Source organism: Babylonia areolata, chromosome 34, assembly GCF_041734735.1.
Source record: "Babylonia areolata isolate BAREFJ2019XMU chromosome 34, ASM4173473v1, whole genome shotgun sequence".
Classification (NCBI taxonomy): Eukaryota; Metazoa; Mollusca; class Gastropoda; order Neogastropoda; family Buccinidae; genus Babylonia; species Babylonia areolata.
The window spans coordinates 7,771,086-7,778,828 of NC_134909.1; the positions used below are offsets into that span (position 1 = coordinate 7,771,086).

At 37.5% G+C, this 7,743-nt stretch overlaps 1 long non-coding RNA gene across 1 annotated transcript in view; it reads left to right on the forward strand.

The window, feature by feature from the left end:
- Positions 1-683: 683 nt before the first annotated feature.
- Positions 684-7,743, forward strand: part of LOC143277308 (uncharacterized) — a 50,622-nt gene continuing 43,562 nt past the window's right edge. The window contains exon 1 of the long non-coding RNA XR_013053723.1: positions 684-823. This is a non-coding gene — a long non-coding RNA (uncharacterized LOC143277308). The remainder of the gene's footprint in view (positions 824-7,743) is intronic.

The window sequence follows — 7,743 nt, forward strand, 5'->3', positions numbered from 1 at the left end:
TTGTGGCAATCCTCAGACTTCAACCCTGACTGTGTAGCTGTCGAACGGAAAAGAAAGAAAAGAAAGAAAGTTTGTGATGCAATATAATTAAACAGTCTCTTTGGGTCACTTTTAATGTTATTTGCAGTAGACATCTCTTTTTCCTTAGTAGCCTTTCGTAATGCCCTCTTAACCTGATTTCGAGCATGTGCATAAGCATTATAATTTTCAGTCGTCCTGTACTTCTTTTCAATCTTATCTTTTCCAAAACAGAAAGAATATCCTATTGATTGTAGATCACTCTCATATTAACAAGACGTGTGATGAATAATAACTGTTTTGTGATTAATGTGACATTAAGCTGTGTTTCCCGTATCACTGATGGTTTATTTCATTGAGGCTATTTCGGCATATCAAGATTTATAAACACATTAGAATTCCCTGCAAGTTTAGTTTCAATTGGTAGTGCATTCCATATTTGTGCAATTCTATTTCCTAATGAATGTTCCCTTTAGTTGGTATTACAGTGCTCCTTACAAATGCCAAGCATCTAAAATGTCTCCTTCGCAATGGCTCTATTGAAGAAAAAGCACCCGGGGGGGGGGGGGGGGGGGGACGTTTTCAGGTGGAACAGAAAAAAAAAAATGTTGCACAAGCGGATACGAAACCAAAACCGTCAGACTGCCATCGACAGCGGCTGAACAACTCGCTCGAGGAACACAACCTCCGTGTATGTGTGCGTGCAACAGACTCATTCCTCTCGGACTATTTCGGTTTTGTTTCGAGTTAGTATATTACTGTGGTGGTGTCATCAGCAGAGCAACATCAAATGTTTTTCAGAAATGTGAGTATGCGAAATGTGAAAATGTCATTGAACGACATGGGTAATCGTTTCATACGATGATTTTGGGACTTCGTCGGTAAACCAAAAAGAAAAAGAAAAAAAAAAGTGGGAGTTCGTTGGTAATTTTGTGGGAGATATGGCGAGTCAGGAAGATGTGTTGTGTGTCACTTGACCAGTCCATAGACACTACAATAGACACTAGATATTAGTATCTATGACCAGTCAGTGGATCGAGAGTTTGATTTCTTGTTGACTTTTCTGTACTCAGGATCAGGATTTGGGGCGTTGTTATATATATATATATAGACGTCTATATATATATATATATACATACAACTTAGCCATTCTTGCCCCTTCAGATTTTCTCCTTTTTATTGTTGGTCAGGTCGTTGACTAGCTTCTTCTTCTTTCCGTTACACGACCAACATCGACTTGCCAATGACTCTGTCGTGGTTCATGCATGCTGGGTATTTTCGTGTCTCCATAACCCACGGAACACTGACATGGGTTACAGGATAATTTTATCGGTAATTTTATCCATCAAAGTCATATTTCGTTTTTGTCAATAACTCATGTTTATCTATGAGTTTTTATACTAGGTGCACGTTTGATATTAATATCGTTTGTTAATTTGTTCCAGTAATTTGTTACTCTGTTACTAAATGTAAACTTTCTGAGATTTGTTCTGGAATACTGTTTAAATATTTTATCTGTACTGTTTTCTGTAGTGTCTACCTTTGGAGTATAAAAAAAGCATGCTTTGTTTACATCGTTAAACCCATTAAATATTGTGTACGTATGTATCAAGTCCCCTCTTACTCTTCTTGCTTTCAGTGATGGTAGTTGTAGTGTAGACCAGCTTTGTTGCTCTTCTTTGAGCCCATTCTATGGCTTGTGACTGCTTTATTTGCAGTGGGTACCAGTGTTTCCATATTCTAGGATAGGTTTTACTAATGTTTTATATATAACCATACGAAAGTAACCTTATCTATATACGTAAATGCTCTTTTTATTATTCCAATCATTCTGTTTGCTTTGTTTATACTATTTGTTATATATATGTTTGTCAAATGATAATTTTTTGTCAAATGTGACATTGTCTTTTTTCCTCATCACATTCAATTCATTTATTTCTTTGTCTCCGATTTTCATTATGTATTCTTTCTCTGGGTTTGATTTCCCAATATGAAGTACTTTACATTTTTTGGCATTAAAATATAGTTTCCATGTGTCTGAGCATTTTACTAATGTTTCACTTTCAATATCTTTTTGTAAATCCTGATAGAATTTTGGTAGTTGTATAATTTTGTGTCATCTGCAAATATTTTACATGAACTCTTTAGTTCGCAAGGGAGATCATTTATGAATAAAGTAAATAGTATAGGTCTTAATGTGCTATTCTGTTAGCCATTGGTTAAACACACATATAGATATGGTTTAAAATCTGGAATAAAACAGTTGACATGCTTGTTAATTTTTGCAAGGGCGAACAGGCTCTGGAAAATTTGATGATAGCATTAGTCGTGTGCGGGATTTGTTGTGTGACGGTATCGTGGGGCGGACACGGCAAGCCTTGAAACGCCGAAATGCTTACATAGATCTATCCATGCATCCAGCCCACTGTCTGTTGTGTGGTGTAACCACTGAATGTACCATTGCGTATGCGCTGAAATCTGCGAAAGCTGTGGCGAACATGTTTTTTGTGTGTGGTTACGCGTGGAAACAATGCTATGCATTAGAGAATAATTCTGAGAAAGAAGTGATCTTCTTCTTCTTTCTTTGAATATCCATCTGATGTGTATAGAACTGGGGGGTTTCCACTAGCTAGGTTGTTTTGTAGAACTGGCAGTTTGGGACTTTGGGGTGGGGTAGGGTGGTGATGGAAGAGGAGGAGGGGGGTGGGAGTTGTGGGGTGGGAGATGTGCTGGTCGGTCAGATTCGGGACTAATAGCGCTCCACCGAGGTTGAGGAGATAACCTCTGGAGGCAGGCTGTTCCAGTCCCTGACAGTCCTCGGGAAGAAGGAATACTTCCTGTAGTTCGTGTTACAGGCTGGGATGAGATACGTCTCCCTGAGTGACTGTCTTGTGGACTGTGCAGAGGCGTTTGGTGTGGGCCTGAGTGGGGTGTTGATGCTGGCCTCTTCACGATGGTATTTGAAGAAGGTGGTCAGCCTTGCTGCTCTTCTTCAGTCTGCTAGGGTGGACCACTGTAGATGTGACAGCATGGAGTCGACACTTGAGGTGTGACGGTGGCGGTTCACAACCCATCAAGTTGCACGGCATTGGACTTTTTTCAATGCTGTCGATGTTTTTGGTGGTGTGGGGGTCCCGGACAGGTGAGGCATATTCTAGAGTGGGGCGAACTAGGGCTTTGTAGGCTGTTTCTTTGATGCTAATGGAGCCCACTCTTCGGTTCCGCCTGAGAAACCCTAAGGTCTTGTTTGCCCTATTTGTTACATTTGAGATATATGGGTGTCCCAGCTGAGATCTTGGGATATGGTGAACCCCAGGTACTTTGTCTCTGTTACTCTTTTGAGGTTCTGGCCTTGGAGATGATACGTGCCAGTCAGTGTGTTTCTCTTCCTGGAGACATGGAGGGCATGGCACTTGTCTGGGTGGAAAGACATCTTCCATTTTGTTTCCCAATCTGCCATGTGGTCCAGGTCCTGTTGTAGCTTCCTTTGGTCTTGGGGGGAAGTTACGGTTCTGTGGCAGAGAGTGTCGTCTGCAAAAAGCCATGTTGTTGAGGAAAGTTGTTCAGGGAGGTCATTTATGTAGAAGAGAAAAAGGGGTGGGCCCAGGACTGATCCCTGTGGGACTCCTGACTCTACTGGGACGGCCTTTGAAGAAGTTTCATCAACAACCACCGCTTGCTGTCAGTTTGCCAGCAACTTCTTGATCCATTCATGAACCTGGCCAGTGATCCCATAATGCCGGAGCTCGTGGATTAGAAGGGAGTGGCAGACCTTGTCAAAGGCTTTAGAGAAATCCATCACCAAGACGTCTGACTGTTTCCCCTTCTCCATGTTGTAGGATAGCTCGTCCACAAGCCCCAGCAGTTGGCTTTCACAAGACCGGCCTCGCCGGAAACCGTGCTGTTCCTTGCACACGATGTTGTTTGCCTCTGCAAATCCCATGATTGTGCTCACCACATTATGCTCTAGGATTCTGCACGGGACACTCGTGAAGGAGATGGGGTGATAGTTTTCAGGCCTGTATTGTTCACCCTTCTTGAACACAGGAGAGATGTTTGCCTTCTTCCAGTCTTTTGGAACAATGCCTGTGTTGATGGAGGGCTGAAAGAGAAGCGTCAGAGCTGGGGCAATTTAATCTGTGATTTCCTTCAGGAGGCGAGGGGTGATTCTGTCTGGTCCAGGGGCTTTGCTTGGGTTTAGGCCTTTTAGTAGCTTTCTGACTCCTGCTACTGTGGTCACATGTGGGTCCCTTGGGCTCAGGGCTCATGCCAGTCCAGGTCTTAAATTCCTCTGGTGAGCAGGATAATTTGCAGCTGAATGCAGACTGAAACTGTATATCCAGTACTTCTGCCTTGTCCTTTGCTTCTGTGATTAGCTTTTTTTTTCCGGACTTTCTTGGGTCGACCACCGTTTTATTTTGTATATGAATTCATTATAACAGTTCAGAGTAGATGGAAAAGAAAGGGGAAAAAAAAAGAAAAAAAAAGAATACAGTGTACATTAACAATAACATCGTCATCATAAGTCATTATACATATAATATATTGTTCTATCAATTTGGTCAAGGTGGACACATTTTCATCATGTGTAACAGTGCAGTTTTATAACATATAACAGACATTATATATAGCATCAGCATAGAGTTATGGACACTTTGCTTAGCTAACGTAATGTGAAAAGAACACAACCCACACATGGGATATCTTATGTATGAACACATTTCATCTAGTTTTCTATAAGTGATTATATAAAACACCCATTACACAGTCATGTTAAACATTATTACTGCAGACACATAAGTGCACATGAATACACACATGCATATATTATTTACATACTCGCATACTTACACATTCACGTACATCTGTTCAATTAAAAAAAAAAAAAAAAAAAAAAAATATATATATATATATATATCATTAAGCCTTCATTATTATTGTGCATTTTAATCTTTCATAATATTTTGTTATGGGTTACTGTTTTCAATAAGTTTTAAATATGGACACCATTTTCTCATAAATACAATGCTTAACATTTCCGTTGAATGCATATATCTTTCTACTTTATAACTATTTCTTAAATCATTGAAAAAGTGCTCTATACATGGTTTAATCTTATTTATTCTGCATTTATAAACAAAATATTTTGCAACAAGAATAATATAGTTGAAAGTTTCATCTGTTTTTGTAATTTCACCATTTCCAAATAGAACTAATTCTACGTTTAACTTAACGTTTGAGCAAGTATCTCATCTTTCCTTTAAAACGTTCTCTAAATCCTTCCAAAACAATTGAGAGAACTTGCAAAACCATAGATAATGTTGTACTGAATCTATTTCATTTTTACAGAAATTGCACTTGTCACTGTTTGTAATACCCATTTTCTTCAGAATTTTGATTGTAACTAAAATGTTGTGACAAATTCTAATTTGAAACCACTTCAATTTTATCTCTTTTACTTTTTTTATTTGCTTCATGGTGGTTACCCAATTAACAATGATATCTAATTTTTGCTCCCACTTAACAAAAGAATTTATATTGTAAATAAAGAGTGGTTCAAGAAGTATATCATAATATATTTGCGAGCCTTTCATAGTACAGGACATTAAGTGTAGTGCTTTTGATTGTTCATTACAGGTTTTATCACTTAGATAAATGTTATGTGTAATTATGCAACTTTTTATCGAATGTATCAATCCCATATACACTAAAAAATTTACATTAATATTATATTTTTCTGTAAAACATGTGTAACTAAGGAAGTACCCATTCTCACCAACAACATCTCTAACCAGATATATATTCTTATTTGTCCAACATCTGTAGTGGATTGTGTTGTTACCAAGTCTAAATTTGTCGTTATAAAAGAGGGGCTCTGCAAGTACCTTGTGTGGCTCTTTTAATTCTATTTGTTTCGTAAAATTTGTGTATGCCTGAAAAACATCTTTCCAAAATTGGTTACATTCGATAGTTAGAAACTTTCTTGAACCATACAGATGTAGTGAGTTAATTTCTTGGCATTTTGTAAGTAAGATTCTCTTCCACTTTGGTGTTCCTGTGTATAATTTCCTTATCCATGTTATCTTAAGAGCATGTAAAAACTTTTTTTTATGTCTGGTATACCTATTCCTCCATTTACAGCATTATGTATCGAGTATTTTCTTTTAATTTTATCTGGCTTTTTATCCCATACGAATTCATAGCATAGTCTCTGTAATTCTTTTATTTCTTTGTCTGGAGGGTTTGGAAGAAGAATCCATAAGTATATTAGCTTTGAAAGTATGAGAGATTTGAGAATAGCAATTCTACCGAGGGGTGTGTATATACACTTTGACCAAATCTTGAATATTTTTTTTGCTTCTGTTAATTTATCCCTTGTGTTCACTTCAGTTATTTTTGATAGATTGTTTAAAAACCATATACCTAAAATCTTTGAATTTTGGGGGGTTCCATTTCATAATCTTTTCTGGGAGATATTTCCTTTTCGAATTTCTCATACACCCTAACCAAACATTTAGCGTTTTGTCATAATTTAACTTCAGACCTGAAAATTCTTCAAATCTATTTAGTGTTTCGAATAATTTCTCATACAGTTCTTTATCTCCCTCGAACGTAAATGTTGTGTCGTCAGCAAACTGACTAATTTTTAATTTAGTGTTCAGTATGCTAATGCCTTTAATACCCTCATCTTCCCTTATCTTGCATGCCAGAATCTCAGAGCACAATACAAAGAGGTATGGCGAAATCGGGCCTCCCTGGCGGCACCCCCTTTGTACTCCGAAACTCTGGGATACCTTACCATTTACTATGACATATGACTTTATATTTCTATAAAAAGTGCTTACCCATCTACATATATCTTCTCCAAATCCAAAAGCATTTAAGACCTTGTTCATATATACCCAGTTTACCGAATCAAATGCCTTCTCAAAGTCTATTGAAACTAGTAAGCCTGAAATGTCTTCTTTTTCTAAGTAATGCATGATGTCATATAGTATTCTTAAGTTATCACCAATGTATCTGCCTGGAATGAAACCTGTCTGATCTTCATTTATTAACTTAGGCAGGACTGACTTAATTCTACTAGCTATGCATGCTGATCCTATCTTATAAATAACGTTTAACAAGGATATAGGCCTCCAGTTTTTTTAAGTATTCCCTTGGTTTATCCCCTTTTGGCAGGCATGTAATTAATCCTTCTTTCTGTGTTGTTGACATTTCTCCACTTATAAATCCTTCATTCAGTGATCTCACAACAAAGTCACTAATGTCCTTCCAAAAAAATTAGAAAAAAAAATTACAGTCATTCCATCTGTACCTGGACTCTTGTCATTTTGCATTCGTCTAATAGCATCTGTCGCTTCTTGTCTTGTAATTAATCCTTCTAGTTGTTTTGATTCTGTCTCATCAAGTCTGGGTAAGTTGTTTACATAATCACTAATATCTAAATCTTTTACATTCTGTTCTTTGTACAGGTCTTCATAATAATGTCTTGTCGCCTTTAGTATTTCATCTGTTTCTGTCAGTATATTACCTTGATATGTAACTAACTTTAACATGTGTTTGCTGATAAAGTGACGTTTTTCAAGATTACAAAAATATGTACTTACTTTTTCACCCTGAGATGCCCATCTTGCTTTAGATCTTAAAGCTATCCCTTCCATTTTCAATTTCCTTAACTGTATGAGCTCTTCCGTCTTCTCCTGCAATTCTCTAATTATATTA